Source organism: Hemitrygon akajei, chromosome 18 (assembly GCF_048418815.1).
Source record: "Hemitrygon akajei chromosome 18, sHemAka1.3, whole genome shotgun sequence".
Taxonomy (NCBI): domain Eukaryota; kingdom Metazoa; phylum Chordata; class Chondrichthyes; order Myliobatiformes; family Dasyatidae; genus Hemitrygon; species Hemitrygon akajei.
In genome coordinates, this window is record NC_133141.1 from 63,627,095 (window position 1) to 63,642,044 (window position 14,950).

A 14,950-nucleotide genomic window follows, 5' to 3' on the forward strand; every position below is an offset into this window, starting at 1 on the left:
CAAAAGTCCATTCCTTAAAAGGGAAATTACAGGTTATAGACTGCAGTGATAGCAGTTCAGAAGATGTATATCTAATAGTTTTGTGATCTGCCCACAAAATGTCACCACAGATGACCAATGCCATCTTGTTCAGTGACATGGGTCATTGACAAGCCAAACCTCCTTAACATTTTAAGAAACTCAATCTAAATCTATTTTCCAGCAGCTTACAGTATCATAACACCCCACAAGATGGAGACACACTCAAAGCCTTCATGAACAGAATTGAAATAGGAGCAAGAGTTGGCCATTCAGTCCCTTGTGTATGCCTTAGCATTCATCTTAATAAAGATCACTCTGATCTTTTATCTCAGCCTCATTTACCGGCTACTGAATGACTCAGGCACAGCTTCTTCCCCTCTGTCATCAGATTTCTGAATGGAAATTGAACCCATGAACACTACCTCACTATTTTTTCTCTTTTTGCATGACCTATTTAATTTAACATTATATATATACACACACTTCTTACTGTAATTCACAGTTTTTATTATTATGTATTGCAATGTACTGCTGCTGTAAAACAACAAGTTTCACGACATATACCAGTGATATTAAACCTGGTTCTGATTCTGCACTAACCCATGACATTGAATGGCCCAACAAACTTCAACAAGTGTGCTGTTAGAGTCCTAGAACACTACAGCCAATGGGCCTTTGGCCCATTTAGTCTGTGCCAAACTATTATTCTGCTGGTCTCATCGACCTGCACTTGGTGGTGCAGCCCTCCATAACCCTCCCACCCATGTACTTATCCAAATTTCTCTTAAATGTAGAAATCAAACCTGTATCCACCATTTCCACTGGCAGCTCATTCTGCACTCTCAGCATCCTCTGAGTGAAGAAGTTTCCCCTCAGGTTCCTTTAAAAGTTTCACCTTTCAGCTTTAACCCATAACCTCTAGTTCTAATCTCACCCAACAATTGCCTTAATATCCAAATGAAAATATATTGACCTCTGAATTACAGCACAGCACAGGCCCATCAGCCCATGATGTTATGCCGATCTTTTAACCTACTCTAAGATCAATCCAACTCTTCCTCCTACATCCCCTCTGTACTTTCCTCCAATAATTTTGAAATTATGCCCTCTCATATTAGCCATTTTTGCCCTGGAAAAAGTCTCTTAACCTTTGCTACTCATCATTTTGTACACATCCATCAAGTTTTCTCTCATGTTTCTTCGTTCCAAAGTCCTAGCTTGCTCAACCTATTTTCATAAGATATGCTCCGTAATCCAAGCTGCATCCTGGTAAATCTCCTCTACATCCTCTTGAAAGCTTTCACATCCTTTCTATAATGAGGAACCAAAAATTAACAAAAACTCCAAGTGTAGTCTAATCAGGGTTTTATATAGAGCTGCAACATTACTTCATGGCTCTTGAACTCAATCACTTGACTAATGAAGTCCAACACACTGTACGTCTTCTTAACCGCCCTATCAACTTGCATGGCAATTTTGAGGGGATATGTGTAGTTTTCCATTCATTTATTTATTATTTATTGACTTATAGTGCAGAATAGGTCCTTCAAGCCACACTGCCCAGCAATCCCCCAATTTAATCCAAGTCTTATCATGGGACAAATTATAATGACCAATTAAGCCACTAACTGGTACATCTTTGGACTGCGGGAGGAAACCAGAGCACCTGGAGGAAATCCAAACGGACATGGGTACAACTGATTCAATCCAAACGGACAAACGTACAAGCTCCTTACAGGCAGCGGTGCGAATTGAACCAGGGCTGCCGGCACTGTAAAGTATTATGCTAACCGCTACGCTACCGTGCTGCCCCTATTCTATTGTATTTCACTGTTCTACTGTGAATGCCTGCAAGAAAATGGATCTCAGGGTGGTAGCTATCTTCTTAGAAACATAGAAAACCTACAGCACAATACAGGCCCTTCGGCCCAAAAAGTTGTACCGAACATGTCCCTACCTTAGAAATGACCGTAGATTCCGGATTTTAAGCCGCTACTTTTTTCCCACATTTTGAACAGCTTTGAACTTTGCGGCCTTTAATACGGAGTGGCTAATGCATTATTTTTTTTCATGCCGCCTTGTAAACATTTTGCCTCGTAACAGTAGACCAATAAAATTGATGAGTAGTTCACAGAGGTCCAATGAAATTGTACGATAAATCAAGCGCACTTTCACAATTAAATTATTGTAAATCAGTCATTTGTACTCACCCTCATCAACATGGAAAACACTCGAAGCATTGTGCTGCCTTATGGCAGTTATTTAGTTTATAATATTTTCGCTTAGTAATTCATTTTCTAGTTAAAGTTAGAAGAGTTTTAACTATATTTGTTTTCTGTACTACATCGCGGGATGCTATGACGTCATACCCGGTTTCGCCGCGTCTTGTGGGAAAAATGCCGTTTGCGATAAACGGAAAGGAGGGGGTCGAGCGGCGGAGCGAAAACGCTGCTTTTAAGTTAAAGGCGATCAATAACTTTTCCTGGTAGGCTGCAGTATATATATTTTTTACCAGTCGTTAGGAGATATTGGAATGTTGTTCAGTAAAGAAGTATACGCAACGTATTTTTAAAAGTAGCCGCGTTACGGGCACGGTTCGAAAAAAAGCATTTGCAATATGTATTTGTTTTTGTTACCATATGGATTTAATTAAAAGTTAAAAAATTCTCACGTGTAATATCTTTCTGTGTAAATATCTCATATTACAACGTGGGACACCTGCGGCCGAAAATCCGGTGCGGCCTAAAATCCGGTGCGGCCTTTACAAGTAAAAAATTGATTTTATTTCTAAAATTAGAGCCAGCGGCTTTTAATCAGGTGCGCTCTGTAGTCCGGAATCTACGGTACCTAGAGTTACCCATAGCCCTCTATTTTTCTAAGCTCCATGTACCTATCCAAAAGTCTCTTAAAAAGCCCCTATCGTATCCGCCTCCACCACTGTTGCTGGCAGCCCATTCCACGCATTCACCACTCTCTGAGTAAAAAAAATTACCACTGACATCTCCTCTGTACCTACTCCCCAGCACCTTAAACCTGTGTCCTCTTGTGGCAACCATTTCAACCCTGGGAAAAAGCCTCTCATCATCTTATACACCTCTATCAGGTCACCTCTCATCCTCCATCGCTCCAAGGAGAAAAGGCCGAGTTCACTCGTTTACATAAGGCATGCTCCCCAATCCAGGCAACATCCTTGTAAATCTCCTCTGCACCTTTTCTATGGCTTCCACATTCTTCCTGTAGGGAGGCGACCAGAACTGAGTACAGTACTCCAAGTGGGGTCTGACCAGGGTCCTGTATAGCTGCAGTATTACCTCTCGGCTCCTAAATTCAATTCCACGATTGATGAAGACCAATACACTGTACGCCTTCTTAATCACAGAATCAACCTGAGCAGCTGCTTTGAGCATCCTATGGACTTGGACCCCAAGATCCCTTTGATCCCATACACTGCCAAGAGTCTTACCATTAATACTATATTCTGCCATCATATTTGACCTACCAAAATGAACCACTTCACATTTATCTACGTTGAATTCCATCTGCCACTTCTCAACCCAGTTTTGCATCCTATCAATGTCCTGCTGTAACCTCTGACAGCCCTCCACACTATCCATAACACCTCCAACCTTTCTATCATCAGAAAACTTACGAACCCATCCCTCCACTTCCTCATCCAGGTCATTTATAAAAATCACGAAGAGAAGAGAACAGAACAGATCCCTGAGGCACACCACTGGTGACTGACCTCCATGCAGAATATGACCTGTCTACAACAACTCTTTGCCTTCTGTGGGCAAGCCAGTTCTGGATCCACAAAGCAATGTCCCCTTGGATCCCATGCCTCTTTACTTTCTCAATAAGCCTTGCATGGAGTACCTTATCAAATGCCTTGCTGAAATCCATATACACTACATCTATTGCTCTTCCTTATCAAAAATTTCAATCAGGCTCGTAAGGCATGACCTGCCCTTGACAAAGCCATGCTGACTATTCCTAATCATATTATACCTCCCCAAATGTTCATAAATCCTGCCTCTCAGGATCTTCTCCATCAACTTACCAACCACTGAAATAAGACTCACTGGTCTATAATTTCCTGGACTATCTCTACACCCTTTCTTGAATAAAGGAACAACATCTGCAACCCTCCAATCCTCCGGAACCTCTTCTCTCCCCATTGATGATGCAAAGATCATCACCAGAGGCTCAGCAATCTCCTTCCTCGCCTCCCACAGTAGCCTGGGGTACATTTCATCCGGTCCTGGTGACTTATCCAATTTGATGCTTTCCAAATGCTCCAGCACATCCTCTTTCTTAATATCTACATGCTCAAGCTTTTCAGTCTGCTGTAAGTCATCACTACAATCACCAAGATCCCTTTCCATAGTGAGTACTGAAGTAAAGTATTCATTAAGTACCTCTGCTATTTCCTCCGCTTCCATACACACTTCCCCACTGTCACACTTGATAGGTCCTAATTTTTCACGTCTTATCCTCTTGCTCTTCACATACTTGTAGAATGCCTTGGGGTTTTCCTTAATCCTGCCCACCAAGGCCTTCTCGTGGCCCCTTCTGACTCTCCTAATTTCCTTTTTAAGCTCCTTCCTGTTAGCCTTGTAATCTTCTAGATCTCTACCATTACCTAGCTCTTTGAACCTTTTGTAAGCTTTTCTTTTCTTCTTGACTAGATTTATTACAGCCTTTGTACACCACGGTTCCTGTACCCTACCATAACTTCCCTGTCTCATTGGAACGTACCCATGTGAACTCCACACAAATATCCCCTGAACATTTGCTACATTTCTTCCGTACATTTCTCTGAGAACATCTGTTCCCAATTTAAGCTTCCAATTTCCTGCCTGATAGCCTCATAATTCTCCTTACTCCAATTAAACGCTTTTCTAATTAGTTTGTTCCTATTGCTCTCTAATGCTATTGTAAAGGCGATAGAATTATGATCACTATCTCCAAAATGCTCTCCCACTGAGAGATTTGACGCCTGACCAGGTTCATTTCCCAATACCAAATCAAGTACAGTCTCCTCTTGTAGGCTTATCTACATATTTTGTCAGGAAACCTTCCTGAACACGCCTAACAAATTCCACCCCATCTAAACCCCTTGCTTTACGGAGATGTCAATCGATATTTGGGAAATTAAAATCTCCCATCATGACAACTCTGTTATTAATACACCTTTCCAGGATCTGTTTCTCTATCTGCTCCTTGATATCCCTGTTACTTTTGGGCGGCCTATAAAAAACACCCAGTAAAGTTATTGACCCCTTCCTGTTCCTAAGCTCCACCCACAGAAACCCTTCCATGATGTCCACCTTTTCTGTAGCCATGACACTATCTCTGATCAGCAGTGCCATGCCCCCACCTCTTTTGCCTCCCTCCCTGTCCTTTCTGAAACATCTAAAAAAAAATCTTGAACCACTGCAGCTATTATAGAGTCAAAGAGAACTACAGTACAGAAATAGACCCTGTTTTGTGCCGGACTGTTATTCTGCTGAGTCCATTGACCTGCACCTGGACCATAGCCCATCATACCCCTCCCATCCATGTACTTATCCAAACTTCTCTTAAATTTTGAAATCTAACCCACAACCCCCACTTCCACTAACAGCTCTGTTCTCATTGAAGGTTCTCATGGTTATTAGGTAAGGAAATTCAGATTTAACCTTAATGCTACTGAGTGATAAATTATACTGAAAGAAATTTAACACAGGGTGTAAGTTGGCTGCTGAGGAATGAGGAGAGGAGAGAGATGGGAAGGTGGTTAGGGTGTTAAGGTATAGAGAGAAAGACCTAATAGGAATAAATATTAGTTGGTTGGCTGATTAGTTTGATAAACAAGTTGTTGAGAATGATTTTTGGCAAGAGCTGAGTGAGGCCTCTGTTGGTCAGAGTCAATCATGGATACCAGATGTTTAGATCTGCAAGCCTGAGCAGTACAATATGGAGAACAAACTGTTGCTCATGTAGCAAGCTCCCTCTCTCCACGCACCCAATGAACCCAAAGGAACAGCAGAGACTGATGCAGTTTGCTACCAGCAGTGTCGCAGTAGTTGCCAGTCAATGTTGAACTCTATGTGGGACTCCAGCTCCGGAATTTTCCCTCAGGGTTTACTCCTGAAGCCTTCCCCATGCCTCAAGGCAGTGGAGGTTTGAGATCAGAGTTTTCCTTATCCTTGATGAGCTGACAAGCCCCATCTGCCTGAAGCAACTGGTTTTGAGGCACCAGTAACCCACCTTTACCCATGAAGACCAGGAGCTGGACTTGGTTGTCAGAGGCTATGAGGTGCATGTCATTGTAAACATTTTATAGGTAGTGGGAACTTGTCCCTGTTAGCATTCCCAGCTCTAACAACCTTAGGCTACATCCACACTAGACCGGATAATTTTGAAAACGCCAGTTTCGTGTAAAAACGATAGGCGTCCACACTATGCATTTTTGAAAATATCTCTATCCACACTGAAACGGAGATTTTGGCGAATCTCCTCCTCCTGCGCGTGCGCAGACACAGCTACTGAAAACAAGCGATATGTTTGGTGTCGAATCTCGCCGTAAAAGTGCGCGTTTGTGTAGTTACAGACTAGAAAAACTTAAAACGACGGACAGCTGTTGGCTCTCGCACAGGAGAACTTAAAACTGAAAAACCAAATACTGGAGCGTATGGAGGCAACCAACAGGGAGTTCACGGACAGATTGACCCGGCTGACGACGAACATTGAAAAACTGACTAACTCTGTTGCATTAATAAAGCACCTTGTTAAATGTACAAAACATGTCTGCATCAGTGTTATCTTGTATTTCCATACAATGTTGCATTAGGCTGTTACACATCTATTGTCAGAGAAGTACTTGCATAAATAGGTAAACCACCTTCATACGAGCAAGGACAGAAAACAGGGCAAAGTGAGTACAGTATACTTACTTATTCAGTAAGTTTTGGGTCAAAGTATTTGGTGAGTACATTTCTAACTTTTTTGGTTTCAGTCTAATTGCTGTCTGTTCTGAAATTGTTAGGTTGCGTTCAAGAAAACAATGAAATAGCGCGCTGCCGTCTGATAGCGTTTTCAAAAGTCTCCGGTTACCCCGTCCACACTGATCTGCCCGAGTAGCGTTTTCAAAAATATCCACCTTGGAAAGCGTTTTTGAAAAGCTCCGGTTTCATGAGACGAAAACGCAGTTTTAGTGTGGACGGAGGGTAAAAATGAAGAGGAAAAGCTTCGGTTATGGATTTATCCGGTGTAATGCAGATGTAGCCTTAAAGGCTGAAGGTGATGAGATCACTACCCTTGTCTCAGAGAAATGTTTGTTGTGGAGCTTGCAGAAACACCAGCATGTAAGGGTATCAGGTGCTCTGATGGAGACATTGTGCTGCAGTTCAACAGGTCATTGTTCAAAGCTTCAAAGCCACATGCAAAATAACAGTTATTGGATTAGTAGAAGTGAATCATTGAAATTCAAGTTTGGTCAACTACCCCAAGCTAAACTGTTGCTGGCTTTGTTGTTCTTATCCTTCATTGCTGCTAACAGTGACCACTAGTCTGGGGGTAGAGGTCAGTGGTAGAACATTTGACTGCTTATCAAGCGGTCCCTAGTTCAAGTCTGGGTGCCTCCTTTAAATTATCACAGATTTGTGATAATGATAATAATTAAGATTTGTGATCACACCACCTCTTTAGCACTGCAACAATATCCACTTCCTGAGGAGACTGAGGTGGGCACGGCTCCACTTCCCCATTCACCCCAATTTTTACAGGAGCACCACTGAGAGTGTCCTGTGAGGACTGCTTAGAAGATCACCAGGTTTCTCTTCCACCCATCTGAGATACTTATCCCAAACACTGCATACACAAGGTACTTAACATTATCAATAATCTCTCCTATCCATCCATCAGTCTCTTTAACTCCCTATCATCAGGCTGGAGTTACCATAGCATTAGGACAAGAACTGTTAAGATGGGAAACAGCTTCTTCCGCTAGGCCATGAGACTACTGAACTCCCTGACACAACCCAGGTCTCATCAAGTATGAAGCACTAGTACCATATGCTGTTTACTTTTTGACTTGTGCCATAAATGCACTTTATTATTTGTCAATGTATTTGAGGTAATATTACCTTGTGTGTTAGGTGTGAGCTATATGTATTGTGTTGTGCACCTTAGTCCAGGGGAACATTGTTTCATTTGGCTGCATACATGTGTACAGTTGAATGACAATAAACCTGAACGAGTAATAGTTTGCATACACAATCCAGTTCCATGTTGTCTTGTTAAAGTAGTTCAACTATATTCTGTGTGTTATCTGTACCTACATGCCTGTGATGTTGCTGGAAACAATTTTTTATAGTACCTGCACCTCCACATACTTGTGCATATGACAAAGAACTGAACATTTGGGGGCAACACACAAAATACTGGAGGAACTCAACAGGCCAGGCAGCTATGGAAAAAGTACAGTCCACGTTTCAGGTGGAGACCCTTCATATGTGAACATGCGGGGGTGTAGCTTATTGGTAGAGCATTTGACTGCAGATCAAGAGGTCTCAATCTCCATTATACTTGCTTCAATTCAGGTCAATTTAAGATCATCAACTGATAGGGTGCATGTTTCACTTTGTACAAGCATCTAGAACTAGGGGTCACCTGTTAAAAATAACAAGTTGCCCATTTAAAAGCAATGAGAGGGGAACCTCTGTATCTTAGGAATCAGAATTTTTTTCAAAATTGAGTCTTTGAATGATTTTATTTTAAAGATAAACAGGTTCTTGAAGAGAAAAGGGGGTATCAAGGAATAAAAGTGTTAAGGAATAGCATTGTGCTCAAACCTTTAGGAATTTACGGACTAGAATGCGCTACTCTTGTTTCATGTTACTGAAAACAAGGAGAGATGGTGTGATCCCAAATATTCCTAACCCAGTATGGAATCCAATGAGGAAATGTAAATCAGGATTTAAACCTTATGATCTTTCGATTGGATATTGCTGTTGACTCTTCCATACTAAAAAAATAACCTCAGTGGCTGGGTTAGAGGTAGAAGATGAAGTGGGCATGTTAACAGATTGGGTCAGGGTCTAACTTGGACGAGAGAATCCGAGAAAACCTGGCTTAAACCTGAATAAGATCTGGGAACACATACAGTCGGGAATTTAGAGTAGCACATACAAAACGCTGGAGGAACTTAGCAGGTCAGGTATCATCCATGGAAAGGAATAAACAGAATAAATAATAAAATGGGAGCAACACACATAAAATGCTGGAGGAACTCAGCAGGCCAGGCAGCATCTATGGAAAAAAGCACAGTTGATGTTTCAGGCTGAGACCCTTCGGCAGGACTGCAGAAAAAAAGCTGAGGAGTAGAATTGAAGGGGGGGAGGAGAGAGAGACACCATGCAATAGGTGAAATCTGGAGGGGGAAGGGATGAAGCAAAGAGCTAGGAAGTTGATTGGTGAAAGAGATAGAAGGCCATGGAAGAAAGAAAAAAGGGGGAGGGGAAAGGAGTACAAGAGGAAGGCTATGGGCGGGCAAGGAGATAACATGGGAAATGGTAAGGGGGGGGGAAGGGTGGAGGAATTACTGGAAGTCTGAGAAATCAATGTTCATACCATCAGGTTGGAGGCTACCCAAACGGAATATAAGGTGTTGTTCCTCCAACCTGAGTGTGGCTTTATCCCGTCAGTGGAGGAGGCCATGGATGGACAAATCAGAATGGGAAGTGGAATTAAAATAGGCAGCCACTGGGAAATCCTGCTCGTTCTGGCGGATGAAGTGTAGATGCTCAGTGAAGTGCTCTCCCAATCTACGTTGGGTCTCACCAATATACAGGAGACCACACTGTGAGCACCAAACACAGTATATGACCGCCAGCAGACTCACAGGTGAAGTGTTGCCTCACCTGGAAGGACTGTTTGCGGCCCTGAATGGTAGTGAAGGATGGGGTGTAGGAGCAGGCGAAGCACATGTTCCACTTGCAAGGATAAGTGCCAGGAGGGAGATCAGTAGGGAAGGACAAATGGACAAGGGAGTCACGTAAGGAGCGATTCCTGCGGAAAACAAAAAGTTGGAGGAAGGGAAAGATGTGTTTGGGGGTGGGATCCAGTTGGAGATGGCATAAGTTTCAGAGAATTATGTGCTGGACGTGGAGGCTGGTGGGGTGGTAGGTGAGGACAAGAGGAACCCTATACCTGGTAGGATGGCGGGAGGATGGGCTAAGAGCAGACATGCATGAAATGGAAATGATTTGGTTGAGGGCAGTGTTGATGGTGGAGGAAGGAAAGCCCCTTTCTTTGAAAAAGGACATCGCTAAAGTCACACTTAGGTTGGAGTGTATTGTGTATTTGGATTTCCAGCATCTGCAGATTTTCTCTTATTTGTGAAATAATAAAATGCAATATTGTGGCGACCCACTTTCTGCGCAGGCGAACCGGCTCACAAATAGCCAGCACGCGGGGGGAGACTTTGGTAATGCACCTCTGACGTCATTTCCGCCCGGAGAGGGATTAAATGCCAGCACCGCGAAGTTTGAATAAACTAGTCTCGAAACAACTTACCGACTGCGTGTCATCTCTAGCTCTGTGTGTAGTACATCGCTACAATATCTTCTGGTGAGAGATAAACCATCATTAAAATTTAAAAAATGGAAATTTGTGGAAAAACTGTCACTTCTGGCACCATTTAAAAATCCATGTATTTGTAGTTCAGTAGGGGGTATAGCTCAGTGGTAGAGCATTTGACTGCAGATCAAGAGGTCCCTGGTTCAAATCCAGGTGCCCCCTTAGCTGAGTTCCATAATCTCCAGTCAAGCCTTGCTTTTTGAAACGATCTCTTATCAAATACACATTAGCCTTCAGGACAATGTGCTGTATACAACCAACCACTTAATGCAGGACAACATCAGCAGAGCGTTCCGAAGTTCGGAGCTCAATTCCGGCGCAATCCTAAAGAGCCGTTGTATTTCCTTCCAGTGGAATACGTGGTTTTTCTCTGCGTTTTCCGGTTTTCGCCCGCAGTCTAAAGACCTGCCGGGTAGGTTAATTGTCTCGTTAACCCGATTAGGGTTAGTTGTCGGTGGGGTGGGAGGGGGAGACGTTGTTCAAAAGGCCTACTCCTACTCCGCGCTGTTGCCTAAATAAATAAATACAATACGAAAGCGGAAATAGTTGGTCTGCACCTTAAAATGGTTCAATCCCGTATGTGAAGTATAAGTAGAAAAGCGATTCAAATTAAAGTTTAGTGCAGAGATGAGGAGGAATTCATTTAGCTAGAGGGTGGTGAATCTGTGGAGGCTAAGTCATTGAGTATATTTAAAGCAGAGGCTGATAGGTTCTTTGGTTAGTAAGGGCGGCAAAAGTTATGGGGAGTAAGCAAGCGAATGGGATTGAGAGGGATAGTAAATCAGCAATGATCGAATGGCGAAGCAAACTTGATGGGGCGAATGGCCTAATTCTGTTCCCATGTCTTATTGTCTTTCTAGACTTTTTTCTGCATTAATTTGCTTTTTGAGCTTTTTTTTTACAGAAAAGAAGATTGGCTTGATTTGTCTGTTACGTACCCCGTAACTGGGTCACTTACCAGCAAAGATAGAGCGGTCCGTTGAAGTCTGATGGTACTATTTTAAAAAGTCTTTATTGATAAAGGGGCTCAAAAATAAGATTAATACAAACATTCAGATAATATATGTTGTCAATACTAAATCTAAAAGTGCGGGTATAATAATAATCAATAAGAAATAGCTCTTTCGTTGTCTAGGGGATAATGTATTGTCCGATGGAAATATAAAAGTCACTCAAGTTCATTCAGGCTGCAGCTTTTTGGGTTTAAGAGAGACGGTTTAAAACTTGCCCGGGTCTTTTATGAGGCCAATCCGTTGAGTCGGGGGAGTTGGTTCCCCGTTGTTAGTTCAAAGCCGTTTTCCATGGTACCAGCCACCAGTCCCAGGCAAAGAAACTGAACGCACGTGGCGTCCTTCAAATGGCTTCCCGCTATTACGGGATCGCTAGCGTTTCTTCTGGTGCGTTCCTCTTTTATCCTGACTCGCAGGGTCGTAGATGTCAATCAGGTTGGGGGATGATGCAATCTCTCCCCTTCACCCAGCCCACTTTGCCCGAGGGCTCTCACGTAGCATAGGATCTCAATCCACGAATGTGTCTCCAAGAGACAATGGCCATGTCTCGTGACTTTACATCGCCGGGGAACGAGGCATTCTGCACGTCTCTCTCTCATTTCCTGGGTCCCCTGACCCAACCCAATAGTGATCTAGCGATTCTCACAAAGGAGGGGGTTGCGGGCGTAACATGTCATATTACAGTGCAGTATAGGTCCTTCAGCCCACGATGTAAAACTTGCCCCTCACATCACCTTCAAACTTGATTGTTCTGAGTAGGTTTTATTTAACACAATGAGTGTTAAGTAACTCAAATGCACTGCTGGAAGTGGTGATAGATGCAGACATATTAGAGATATTTAACACAATAGGGACAATAACAGGAAATACATAAAGAAAGAAATAATAATAAAATAAATAAGCAATAAATATCAAGGACCTGAGATGAAGAGTCCTTTAAAGTGAGTCTATCTGTAGTAGGAACATTTCAGTGACGGGGCAAGTTAAGTTGAGTGACGTTATCCTCTTTGGTTTGAGAGCCTGATGGTTGAGGGGTAATAACTATTCCTGAACCTGGTGTTATGAGTCAAGAGAGGTAAGTAACTTAAATGCACTGCCGGAGGTGCTAATATCTGCAGATACATTCGGGATATTTAAGAGACTCTTCTAGAAGGGAGAGAGGCAGAAGAAAGTATAGGCCAGTTAGTCTGACCTCAGTGGCTGAGAAGATGTTGGAGTCGACTGTTAAGGGTGTGGTTTCAGGATACTTGGAGGCAGGATGGTTTCCTCAAGGGGAAATCTTGCCTGACAAATATGTTGGAAGTCTTTGAAGAAATAACAAGCAGGATAGACAAAGGAGAATTGGTTGATGTTGTGTACTTGGATTTCCAGAAGGTCTTTGAAAAGGTGCCTCACATGAGACTGATTAACAAGATATGATCACATGGTATTACAGAAATGGACGGAGCAGGAAGCAAAGAGTGGGACTAAAGTGAGCCTTTTCTGCTTGACTGCCACAGGGGTGTTTCACAGGGGTCTGTGTTAGGATAGTTTCTTTTCATGTTACATATCAATGATTTCAATGATGGAATTGATGGCTTTGTGGCCTAGTTTGCGGATGATACAAAGATAGGTGGAAGGGCAGATGGTGTTGAGGAAGCAGGGAAGCTACAGAAGGACTCAGGCAGATTAGGAGAACAGGCAAAGAAATGGCAGATGGAATATAATGTCAGGAAGTGTATGGTCATGCTCTTTTGTTGAAGAAATCAAAGCATAAACTATTTTCTAAATGGGGAGAAAATTCAAAAATTCAAGGTGCAAAGGGACTTGGGAAACTTCCTGCAAGACTTCCAAAAGGTTAATTTGCAGATTGAGTTGGTGGCGATGTCAGCATTAATTTAGAATATACAATATAAAAGCAACAATGTAATGTTGAGGCTTTATAAGGCACTGACTGGTGAGGCTTCACTTGGAGTATTATGAGCAGTGTTGGGTGGTGACATTGGAGAGGGCTCAAAGGAGCATTCACAAAAATGATTCTGGGATTGAAGGATATGAGGAGCATTTGATGGCTCTGGGCATGTTCTCACTGGAATTCAGAAAAATGCAGGGGAGATCTTATTGAAACCTATCGTGTGTTAAAAAGCCTCGTTAGAATGGATGTGGAGAAGATGCTTGCTATGGGGAGAGAGTCTAAGCTCAGAGGACACTGCCTCAGAATAGAGGGATGTCCATTTAGAACGGAGATAAGGAGAAATTTCTTTAGCCAGAGAGTGGTGAATTTGTCGAATTTGTTGCCACAGGCAGCTGTGGAGGCCAACTTACTGGGTATACTTAAGGAAGAGGTTGATAGAGTCGGAATTACTCAGGACATGAAGGGAGATGGGGAGAAGGCAGGGGATTGGGGCTGAGAAGGAAATGACAGAGCAGACTCACTGGGCCAAATGACCTAATTCTGTTCCTATACAGTATCTTATGGTCTTATGGCCTTAAAGTATTTTGATGAAGGAAAAATGGTGGATTATGGACACGAGATCCTGCAGATGCTGGAAATCCATAGCAACACACATAAAATCCTGCAGGAACTCAGCAGGTCAGACAGCATCTATGGAGAGGAATAAACAGTTGATAATTCTTCCACTCCATAGATGCAACCTGACCTGTTGAGTTCCTCCAGCATTTTTTGTGGAGCGTTATAGGCTGTGTAGGAGGGAAGGGTTAGATTGATCTTAGAGAAGGTTGAAAGATTGGCACAAGATGTGTGTACAGTATAAGATGATCGTGTGGATAGTCAGAGGTTTTTTCTTAGGGCTGAAATGGCTAACATGAGAGGGCACAGTTTTAAGGTGCTTGGAAGTAGCTACAGAGGAGATAATGTTAGGGGTAAGTTTTTTATGCAGAGATTGGTGAGTGCATGGAATGGGCTGCTGGCGACGGTGGTGGAGGCAGATATGATAGGTTCTTTTAAAAGACTCCTGGATAGGTATATGGAGCTCAGAAAAATAGAGGGCTATGAGTAACCCTAGGTAATTTCTAAAGTAAGTACATGTTCGGCACAGCGTTGTGGGCTGAAGGGTCTGTATTGTGCTGTAGGTTTTCTATGTTTCTAACTTTTTGTGCTGAAGAGCTTGTACTGTGCTGTACTGTTCTGTGCTTTAAGGAAAACTAGTTCTATGTTGTAACACATTTGATTATGTGTGCATCATTGTTTATGTATACATAATCTGATAGATCCAGGAATAAACCACCCACTCCAGGTTTCCTTTATCATACCACACGAAGGATCCACAGGGGTCTGCAAGTCCAAAACACAAGAG

The 14,950-nt window shown here is 42.7% G+C and overlaps 1 non-coding gene across 1 annotated transcript; it reads left to right on the forward strand.

The window, feature by feature from the left end:
- Positions 1 to 10,734: 10,734 nt before the first annotated feature.
- trnac-gca (transfer RNA cysteine (anticodon GCA)) lies at positions 10,735 to 10,806 on the forward strand. Its single transcript has one exon. It is a non-coding gene; the product is annotated as a tRNA-Cys (tRNA).
- Positions 10,807 to 14,950: the final 4,144 nt, after the last annotated feature.